Here is a 12,108-nt window from a genome sequence, read left to right as displayed (position 1 = left end):
AACTGCATACAACCATATATGGGTTAAACTTTACTTCTTGCTTTTGTAACCTGCTTGCTAGGGTATGTAAGGTAAGGCCCCTTTGTTCTCAGGGCTCAGCCTTTGGACAGGAGTCTGCTGAGTCTGAGCCAGAACAATAAAACATTGCTCCCTGCTGAACTGCGTTGGTGTCACATTTCCCTGTTCTTGAGTATCCTGCAACATTATAGCTTGTAGTTTTTATCTATAGTACATTTAAGTAGATATAGGCAGATTTCATATCCCTAACGTAAAATAGCTTAAGTACACTGCATTGTTCTTAAAGAGTATGGATATACAAGTTTATTTAAAATAACCAAAAGTTGAGACAACAGATCTACAGGAGTGTTGACGAACATGTTTTTAAAAATAAGAACAGTAAAACAGAACATCTGTGAGTATTTCAATGAGCCAAAATATTACAAGGAGTAGAGATTATGGGGAGAATAGACAATATATAATTTTATGCATTGTATAAGTTTATATTTGCTATTTGGGAGATTAGGTGAGTTATAAGAGGATTGTCAAAACATCAGTTATTTAATTTTTAAACATAGTAATTGAAGATTGTGGGTCTGATTGACATTGGATTTTAACTGAATATCTGTTTTCATGAGGGGAATGAGAAGCTTTGTGAAGGAGCAACAATAGGACATGTTGTTATTGTACTGCAGGGTGTTTTCATGTTTTAGATCTGAGGATTGTTTCATTTATATATTTTTTTGGTAGTAATGGTGGGGATTTTTTGATAAGGTTTTTTGTGGATTATTATATTTTTTATATTGGGAGCTCATTAGCCATTTAGGAATGACATAGGAAAATTGCTATTTAGATGCATTGTAGCCCTGGAAATAGTCAAAATATTTGCATCTAATAATGGAGTTAGCCATTTTGTTTAAAGAGAAACTAATTTGTGAGAATTTAAAATTTATATAAATATATGTTGTGAAACTAGTGAATCTTCTGATATTTGAGGTTTTATTGATAACACTGTTTTTGTAGAAATGGTCTAGGAATTTAGCTAATGCAGAATATTAAGCCCTAATACTTAAATGATGTGTATCATAATTTGTGTTACATTGAAAAATGCATGTTCTCAAGAAGATTTTGAAAGTTGACTGGTGCTAAATGGATGGAAGCCTTGGCCGTCTTTAGCCTTTAAGATCTGCTATTTCAGAGGTAGCTGACCTCTCCAGAGAGGAGGACATATTTTTTTGGTGTGTCTTTTCCATGGCAGATGGAGTATACCCTAAGTGTGTGATTCTTTTGTGTAATAGACTCTCAGTGTCCCTGCTTTTTTATATTTATAGTATTTTAGGGGTACCTGTCAATTTTTTTTTAGTTTCCTAATATCTTTTGTTGGAGGGGTCTTAACCTTTGTGGGGAGTTGTTTTTGTTATTAAATATTTTTATTTTTATACTCATCTGAATTCAAGTTGTGTATTTTTTATGGGCCTACACTAATAGTTGTAAGTGGGTTTCTTTGTGACAATTCCATAGTTTCATGCAGGATACTTAGAACAAGTTTCCCCCTCTATGATATAACCTTATGTCCCCCTGACCTTCTGTCTCCCTTCCTTCACTACTCAAATAATATTAGTGTACTTTGCTTTGCTATCTTCATGTTTATGTATAACCTACCTGGAGGTTTTTCCCTCAACAGTACTCTTTCCTTCCTGCCTCTGACCTCCCAGTGATTCACCCAGGCAGTCTCCCTTTTACACTCTTGTCTCACTATTGTTCTCATCATCCTCATGGTAATTCTACATTTTACACATGAATAAAAATGTGTTGTTTGTGGCTCTTTGAGCTGGGGTTATCTCCCAATGTGATAATCGGCAATTTCATCCATTTTCTGGCAATTAACATAATTTGATTTTCATTATGTGTGACACTCCTTTGTGTGCACATACTGTATTTTTACGCATTCATCAGTTTTCCTGATTCCAAAGCTTGGCTATAGTGAATAGTGCTGATTCCAAAGTTGGGTTATAGTAAATAGTGCTGAGATAAATAGTGATATGCAGGTATCACTCTGTATGTTGAATACACTCCTTCGAATCTATCTCAAGAGTGGTAGAACAGGATCATTTTGTAGAGCAATTTTTAGTTTTATCTTTGTTGGTTTGTTTTCTGATGAGACTCCATACTCATACTGATTTCCATAGCTGCTTCACTTGTTTATATTCCCAATACCAGTGTATGACTTTTGCTTATTCCCCACATCCTTGTAAGCATTTGTTGTTCTATTTTTTTATTTGTTTTTTGGTGGTTGCCATTCTGACTGGGATAAGATGGAATCTCAGCATAATACTGATATGCAATTCCTTTATGGTAAATAATGTTGAAATTTTTTCAACTATTTATTAGTCATCAAAATTTCTTCTGGGTACTGTCTGTTCAATTCATTTGCCCATTTATTAATTGGATTATTTGTTCATTTGGTATTTAATTGTTAACTCGTATATTTTCTGAATATCAATTCTTTATCTATCAAATAGCTACTAAAGATTTCCTTCCAATCTGTGAGTTGTCTCTTGCTTGACTCTGGTAATTGTTTCCTTTGATGTAGAGAAGCTTTTTCATTTTGATGTAATCCCCTTTGTCAATTCTTGTCTTCATAGCTTGAGCAACTGTAATCTTGTTCAGAAAATAATTGCCCATATCTTTTTTTCCAATGTTTTCCCATTGCCATTACGGGGCTGGTGCAGTGGCACAAATGTTATTGTGCCTGCCTAACAAGCTTGAGGCCCTCTGTCAAACCCCAATACTGCCCCCTCAAAAGAATATAAAAGAAAAAGGAAGCCCTTAAATTATTTTCAACCTTTCATAATCTACATTAAGATTTTTATAAATGTTGAATTTATATTTATAGAGTATAGGAGCTAAGGAACTTATTTCAATCTTCTATGCATCTAACCAGTTTTGCAAGAATTACTGTTTATCTATATTTAAAATAGGAACTGTTTATTTGAAAGTATTTGGGCTTCTTTTTGTTATAATGTTCTTATTGTACCCTTTTCTAATTTTTTAATTATATTTTTGTTGTTCAAAACACAAAAGGACAAGTTACTAATTTTAAGTGTAATTTGAGATTTCATTGACTCTTTTTATAATTAGGGGTCAATATTTGGTGTCAACTAAATAATGAAAGATGTTTTTAAAGGTGTTTGTCCTTTTGTTGAATTAAGATTGATGACAGTATATTTTTCAAGGGCTTAGGATCCATTTGGCTTAGGATCAGATTAACATTTTTATTTTTTAAATATGCAATATTTTAAAATGGCTTTATAGTTAGTAGTACTATATACCATTAGTTGTTTCCTGTTTTCAATTGGATAAATGATTTAAGTAACTTTTTAAGATGAGCTTAGTACTTTTAAACTGATAATTTTAATTAGGGTGAATTTTAAGATCCATAACTACTTCAACTGATTTTTCTGGCATTTTGACCCAAATGTGTTAAGCATAGGCCTGTGTCATTGTCAAATTTTTGTGTTTCTTTTCAGGAATATATTCAAATGAAAATACAATTTTTAATCTGTCTAATCAAATTAATAGTAGTAGCTTTAGCTTTAAATATATTAATATTTTTAAGGTCTATGGAATATCATTTGCGCCTGGCTTTATACTGAGATACATCTGTTATAGCAGAAGTAACATGTAAATATATAATTTTATTATTTATATGTGTTATTTTTAGGTAATATATTTTATTTGGTTCTGGATTATGTGAAGCTTTACTTTGGGTTGTTTTAGTAGAGAATTACTTTAATAAGGAAGGATTATGAAACTGAGGCTGATAAACTGGATGATCTAGGAAATGAGGTGACTAGTCCTATGGCCAGGATTGGATGAAGTGTTCAGAGACCCTCGAGTAGTACAGTGGTAGAAATTGTGGGAGTAGTTGGTGTTTTAGGAATGTTTTTATTATGCCTGAAGTTTTAGGGGCTATCTGTGGTATAGGAGGTCTTTTCCAGGATTAATATTCTTTCTCTTTTTTTCTCTCATTCTTTCTTTCTTTCCTTCATTTCATTTCTCTCTCTCTCATTTATTTTTCAGTAGCAGGTATTGATCTAAGGGCCTTTCACATGTAGGCAAACAATTTCCTACTTCAGCCATGTCACCAAGCATTTTTGGTTCTCATTTTATTTCTGAGTTAGTATCTCTCTATGTTTCCCTGGGTTAGCCTCAAATTCATGATACTTTAGTCTCTAACTAGTGGAGATTAAGAGCTGTGAACCACCAGACCAAGCTTTTTAAGGGCATTCAAACAATCAAATTTTGTTGGATTTTAAAATGTAGACGTTAGGGAATAATTATTTTAAATTTTTTTGAATTGACATATTGTTATGATATCTAAAAAGGTACATACATACATACATTTAGACCAAAATTTATTATTTTATACAATAGATATAAATGAAAAAAGCATTAAATTTTAGGTTTTTATTCAAAGGCCAAGCATTTTTATTAATTTTTTTATTTATTTAGGGGCATTTGTATTGTAGCAGAATACTTATTTTGTAAATCCTTTGAATTTAACTTCTTAATATATATTTTAATGGAGAATGAAACAAACAGTGTTGGCAACGATGGTAAATGGGGAAAAGGATTTGAAATTTATGACAAGTGGCACTTTTAAGTATTAAAATGAATTTTTAAGAATTCATTTTTAGAGAGTGTTTGATCTCTAGTTATAGTCTACCTAAGGTTATAGCAGTATTTTTAATTAGATAAACATTTTTAGAATTTATTTAGAGAAGCCAGTCTTTGAGTACAGAGTTCGCATTGCATCTCCTTCTCCAGATAAGGGAAAGGACATGAGAGAACTTTCTTTTATTATGCCAAGTGTTTGTTTTTGTTGAAATTATTGGTAGACCGCTGTCTAGGCTGCCTACCAATTTATTCAGTGAGGGCTGAATAAATGTATAACCTTTGAAAGGCTAATTTTAAGGGGTGAGGTAGTTTTTCAGAATATTTAACATTTGTTAAGTAAAACTTAAGAGAAGATAGCTTTGTGATTTTTTTAATGGTATTTATAAAAAAAGAGATGTCTGATTAAAATCATGTTTGCCATATATAGCCTTCATTTGGAGAAAACCTTGGTCATCTCATCAGAGGAGGGTTCAGGGAAAGGGTCCTACTCAGAGACCCTGTATATTTGCTAAACATAGTTTGGATTTTGCAAAGAATTTTTATGTATTTTTTTAAGTTTCATATGAGCTTAACAGCTACAGAATGTTACATTTTAGCTGAGGCAGGCTAAGATAACAAAAACTAAAAAATGACCTTGAACACCATAGCTATCTTAGTACAAGCAAGAAAGCTCTAAGGATAGAGTATTCTCCAAGAGCCAACAATCTTTACATGTTACACTCTATTTGTAGTTTATGATACAAAAGGCATGCACTTCAAAGTTTTTTCTGAATTAAGTAAACCTAAAACAAAAAATATGACCTTAACTTCCGAATGAAAGACCTAGTTGGACAATTCATAATTTTTTTAAATAGCAAACTCTAAAAAATAAACTCAAGATGCCTCATCTGTAGTAAAATGAGAAAGACAATAGTGGGTGGAGTTTTGACAGACTTAGAGGATTGGTGTGAGTCGGATGTTTGCAAGAATATAGGCAGAAAGAATAAAGGAATATAAAAAAGCTCTTAATAATTTACAATTTTTGTTGTCAAAAATGGTGAGAGTGAAAGGGAGAAAAGGGTAGGTTTCTGCTATGGGATTTAGATGTCTGGGTTTTGTAAATGTCACGAGCACTTTTGGTTTAATTGAGTACAGAGAGACAGTACTCAGGAGACTCTTATTTCAGAGAACAGGATTTTAATTCAAACAAATCCACACGACACTTTCCTATGGATCCTAATGCCTGTCTCTACTACCCTAGCCAGCCAGGAGTTACTCAAACCTTCCCCCAAGTCTTGCTTACCATGCCTCAGCCAATGAGGGGGGATGTATCTGCGCCCCAGGTGATCCTCACAGCTGCCTTCATTGCAGGTCCAGTTTCACAGTTCACCAGCGACATCCAGTGTATGTCAGGAGAAGGGACACGCTCACAAGTGGCAGCTGCCTCCACGTCAGGGTCTCAGGCAGACTCTGACAATGTGGTCTCCAATGGGCAAGGAGGCGAGCAAGGCTTTGGGTTCTGGCCTGAGTTTATATACCTTGTGGTGACCTCACCACTACTGTTATCTGCACTGTCACCTTAGGGTTGGTGTACAAGCATGTCAGCCTGTCACTCTCTGGCTGGCTTCTAAGTAGTAACACACACTAGCTAATACTTCTTATTTCAACAATTTTTCCTACTTTAGCACAACACAATCCTCCAATACAACAACAATCTTATGTGTTCACCACAACAATCCTTCAATACAAGAACAATCTTATATGTGTTCACCACAGTAAACCTGCTGTTTGGGTTTTCTTTCAGATATATGTAAGATCTTGTGTTATGTATCTCAGATTGTCTGTGCCCTGTGAGCAGTTGAGTAGCCTTGCTATGAGAAGTGAAATATTTTATGTACCCCTTCTAGAAGAGATGGGACTCTTCTTTGATACCCAGGAATAGGAATATGTGGAAAAATAGTTGTCTATACCTATATCTTCCAGTATATTCCTTATGTTTTCTTATAGTAGAGGATTGGTGTTAGGTAATAAAAAAAAGGAAAGATAAAGGAGAGGAAAGCATAGATAAAGAACCAGCTAATATTTGAGCTTCTTGCTACCAATAATGAAGAGTGAGAGATACTAAGGATAGATTTCTACCATGGGAATGAGATGTTTAGGGAATGTAACTTGCTGTTTGGAAATTTTTTTCTTTTCAGGAATGCATAAGATTTTTGTCTCAAGCATCTCGGATTGTTTCTGCTTTTTGTGGACTTTAGTGCCTAGCTGTGAGAACAACCTTTTATGTACACCTTTGGAACAGCCAGGAATATTCCTGGCAAACTAAGAATGAGGGTCTTGCCTAAAAGGGGTTTTGCATCAAGCGTGTGAAGGCTGACTTCATATGGCCAATCCCCCAAGAGCCACGAGGCCTTCATTGGGAATAAAAACAGTCATGGCAACACCATATGAGCCACAACAACCTCGCCTATCAAGGCATTTAATATCAGATTGCACATACTGTGATATGTACAGTTTACCACTTACCTCCCAGTAAACAATGACTCCCAGTAAACTTTTGACCTCCCAGTCAAAAGTCCTATAAGTTCACTGGATTCTCATGACTCGAATGGAAAAAAAGAAAAGAAAAAAACATACAAAACTGTGTTCAGGGTACAGTTCTATCTACCAAGACACCTTCCCATTCCCTTTCCTATGACCATTATGAAGTGTCACTTAAACTATACTTAGATTCAGGAAATACTTCAGAGTTCATAGAAATTCAGGAATGGCCATCATTTCTAGACTGGAAATATGGAAAATATCCTAAGCTTCCTCATATGAGGGCAGGTCAACAATAATGACAATGAACCAGGATACTATAACTCCCTCAGCATTGATAGGGTCAACATAAAGTTTTTGGCCAAAGAAAAACTAAAACTGGGTATTGTTGGGGCTGCAAGGATTCATATTAAAGCTTATGTGTCTACTGCATCTTAAAAGTAGTGTTAGGAACCCTCTTTATCCTTAGGTGTGTAGGTGATGGTAAGATGTCCTGTACTGTGATTTAGGATCACAACAGTGCTTAAATATTTAGGACATATTTTACACTTGTCAATCTCTATAAGTAAATTTGGAGACTTAACCTACCTCTGAGAAAGACATCAAGCAAAAAAAAGTTGTTACATGTGTTATTGAACACACACATTCAAAAATTCTGCAAGATCATATCAATTCATGATCCATCTACACTTGCTACATACTTACAGAGGACTACCCACACACCTTCTAAAAATATCTTACTGTCAACAACAACAAAAAAACCTGTATAAATTCCACCCTCAACATCTTATGGATGAACACAGTAAAAAATTCACATGGACAGCCAGATGTTGGTGATGACTCATACCTGTAATCCTGCTACTTGAGAGGCTAAGATGAGAAGGATCACAGTGTGAGACTAACCCAGGCAAATAGTTTTCGAGATTCAATCACCAAAATAACTAGAGCAAAAAAATGGACTGGAGGTGTGGCTCAAGTGGTAGAGTACCTGGCTTTGCCAGTGTAAAGCCCTGAGTTCAAACTCCAGTCCTAATCAAAAATAAAATAAAATTACATGGAACCTTTCTTATGCCTCCTTATGTATCATAAAATAATATGTAATGCTCTCCAGAAATATTAGGGAGCTACAAAGGGATGAAGGCATGAAGCATAAAAAAAGAAAGGGAAATAGAAGAGTCTCATTATGGTTTCTTAAACATATCTGAAAATACACTGGTTTCTAATGACTGTGACTTCACCTCATACCTACACACTATGCAAGATGGAAACTGGCAACATGCAAATAATCATGACATCACAGGTTTAGCAGGGCCTCCTCACCTACCTGCATGTTAAAGATAGATGATCTTCACTGTGCTAAAACCACTTTATCACCCCCCAGAAATTAGGAAGCTTCTATCCAGAATCTTTTCTCCATTTTTGAGTGGTCTAATAGGAATCCTGTAAAAACACACATGAACATGTCTCAGAATATAACTGCTGTTCAAGGACCTTCATTGTGATGTGCACAAAATCATTGTTAGGGATACTGGAGTGCTACCCCCATGCTTGGATTAACTTGAGATTGTTGGTTATCAGCATAAGGGACCACTGTTTCTTGCATGGACAACTGAAAAAAAACTTTTTGTGCATCTTTCTGGGCTGACAGGACCACTGGAAGCCCTCCCTCAAAATTCAAGGGTTCATGATAATATTTAATGCCACTTTAAATGTTTTATCTTTGTCACTAATATTAGTTATGACACTGTCTAATTTGACCCAAGTCAGGACCACCAAAATGCATGACAGGAAGGTTTAGGGCCACAGTCATAACTCACCCTTGTTTTTGATATCACATCTGTGATATCACATAAGCCCACAACACCATGCTCTTGAATACTCGTCATGTTCCACATGAGGTCTTTGTGGCTCAGTGTCAAACTTGGCTCCTCTCTATAAAAGACATTATTGGAAACTAATTTGCTAAATAAATATCAAGAGCACTACCTGTGCTCTTGATAATATGCTAGGTTACTGTATCATTTAAGATCCAGTAACACCACCTAGATAATTCCAGGTATCCATGAACAGAGGCTTTTAAGAACTGATTACTCTTCAGAAAAATGCCTGAAGACAATCCTCAGAGAAGATTGCAGAGTGTAATTTATGAATATTTCATGGACCCCTGATTGACCTCTACTCTGAGAGCATTTAATGTATAGTATCAATGTGCAAGGATACAAGAAAGTCTTACTCTTGATTAGGAATGTTAGGCATGTATTTGTGTTTTCACCATGTATAGGCCCAAAAAAGGGTGAAACAAAAAGAATGCAAAAACATTCTTCAAATGTGTTTCTGAAAATGAAGAGGCTTTTCATGAATAATATAGCAACTTCTTATCCTTGTACATTAGGCAAAACCGACACAGGATTCCTGAAAAAAAAAAAAAACACTGCAATAAACGACCCCCATACCCAGTTCAACCTCTAGAATATTGAATATCACATGGTCTGTTCTGCACTTTCACCACCTTATTTCCTATCTGATTATTAGCCACACTGGGTCAAAAATCTTTCAGAAAACATCCTATTCCCTTTCAGAGAAAATATGAGAAAACGTGCACAGAGGTGTGTCAGAATACAAGTTGCTTTACCAGCACATCTATCTCTTACCTTAAAAACCAGCATTGTTGACATACCCTTCAGCTCTACCAGGACAAGTCTGCTAATTAGCTATTTCAAGGCAAACTGTATGATCTGGACATTGCCTCATCCATTCTTGATTTGTGCCTTCCTGTCTTGAGAATATAGCTTGTAATATTTTCCCAACCACTTTCTCTATGATGGACCCATTAAAAATGACTTGGATGAATATTTATGCTTTTAAAGGTAGTCAGTGTCAAATATGCATTGCTTGTTACCAAGTATAAAATCATAGTAGGGCTAACACTGTTGCTATGAACATAGGAGTGTTCTTTAAACTATATCATGTATAATAAGGAGAAAATTGTCATTGTCCGAAAAAATCCTCAAATATGCATTTGAGAATAAGAAAACTCAAAGACTGAAAGTGCCATCCTCTAAAACTTCTCTACTAGCAGATACTCACTAAAAGCATGAAAAAAATGGTAATACCATGTGAAGCACAATCTCCTCACCTAATTGGACATTTATGATCTGAGTGTCTGTACTGTAACCTGGGAAGAGTGTCACTTCTTAGCAATTACCAATGCCCCAATAACAATCCTCTTAGTGTCCCTATGTCCTTCTGCAGAAAATGTGAAAAATAAATCATAATCTGTGCTTCAAGAAACAGCCTGCTCTAAGAGGACACGTTCCTCCCTTCCCTTGCTCTCAACCATTATTAAGAGCCTCATAAACTCTATCTAGATTAATGGATTGCTTCAGAGTATACAGAATTTCAAGATCACTCATAAAATCTAGGCTAGACTCATGGAAACTTTTTTCCTGTGTTGCCATGTAAACAAAAATGACAACAAGCCAGAACATTATAAATCCTTCTGAATGCCAAAGTGAATCATAAATTATCTTGCCTCAGAAAATCTACAAAGCTATACTCATTAAAACTGTTAAGGGCTCCATGGTTTCTTAGCTCAACATATGCACAAAAAGAAAAGAGGAGTTAGGAACACTTCATTCCTTAATTTGTAGATGAAAGTATAATGCCCTGTGCTGTGATTTAGGATCATATGAGCACTTAAAAATGTAGGAGAAATTTTACTCTTAAAGATGCCTGGGGGCTCAATATGGGTCTTGACGTGTCTCTGAGAAACACATCTGGAAAATGAATTTGCTATTTTCCCTGTCCTATCTGTGCCTATGAAAATTATTGAAGGCTTTGCATCACTTTAGCAATCATCTAAACTCTCTGCATACTTGCAGGAATCCATGTACACCATGTTCTAGGAGAACTCTTTCTAGCTTGAGAGGATACCTGCATTCCATAGTCAATGACCAAGTGATGGACAGAAGCAATATGACCTGGATGTCCCATTACGCTTCTATCCCTGTGGGAATTAAATACATATTATTTGTCTACAATGACAAACAAAACAATCAAATGCTTCATAGATATGTGAAGGAGGTACTCCTGTTTTCAGCACATATGACAAATAGGGGGAATATGGGAGTGCGCAGAGAATTTACAAATTGTGAACAATTAAAATTACATTGGTTCCTCCTGTATCTCTAAAACTGTAAGCTGTAATGTCACATTGTCATCATGAAAAAAGTAAACTGACCTTTTTTAGTAATATTGGGTAGCTATTATGGTTTGAAAAGCACACATGCAATAACTGTTGGAAAATGTGTGTCTCCTAATGATTTATTACAATCCCTGAAATTATGAAGATGTCTAAGGACTGAATGTTGTATCACCTTGTATCTTTATACTTGCCAAGTCCGTAACACAGTTGATACATGAATATGTGACAATACCAGTTTAGGCACCATTCAAACCAACCTGGATATTGAACATTAGATGAACTGTACGGTGGTATATTCAGCGAGAGGGATTAAGGTTTTCAATAGAGACAAAACCTTAACTTATTGCCACTGGGTTTTTTTATTCTTGAATGTGTTGGACAAAATAATTTCAAGAGTAGTTTTGAAACAAATGTGGGAAAGACAATATTGGGTAATATTGGGTAAGGAAGCATGGAGAAACGTGTAAATGCATACCAATTGAAGTGGATTGGGAGCATTAAGGGACAAGTATTTGTTCTTACCCAAAGTTTCTTTGCATGCTGAAATATAGGTTAAATAATTTAGCTTCAACTTATTCTGGGGATTGTGTTTTTATATTAGTTCCCTAGTAACTTTTAATCTTTTTGATGTTGTAATGCTTTGATGTTATTATCCAAGCATGAAGGCATTGTGTCTAGGGAGATCATTCCAACAAAGGGTCTTGTGA

The sequence above is a fragment of the Castor canadensis genome, chromosome 1, assembly GCF_047511655.1.
Source record: "Castor canadensis chromosome 1, mCasCan1.hap1v2, whole genome shotgun sequence".
Taxonomy (NCBI): domain Eukaryota; kingdom Metazoa; phylum Chordata; class Mammalia; order Rodentia; family Castoridae; genus Castor; species Castor canadensis.
The sequence above is the reverse complement of the archived record's forward strand: the minus strand, read 5'-3'. Positions refer to the sequence as shown.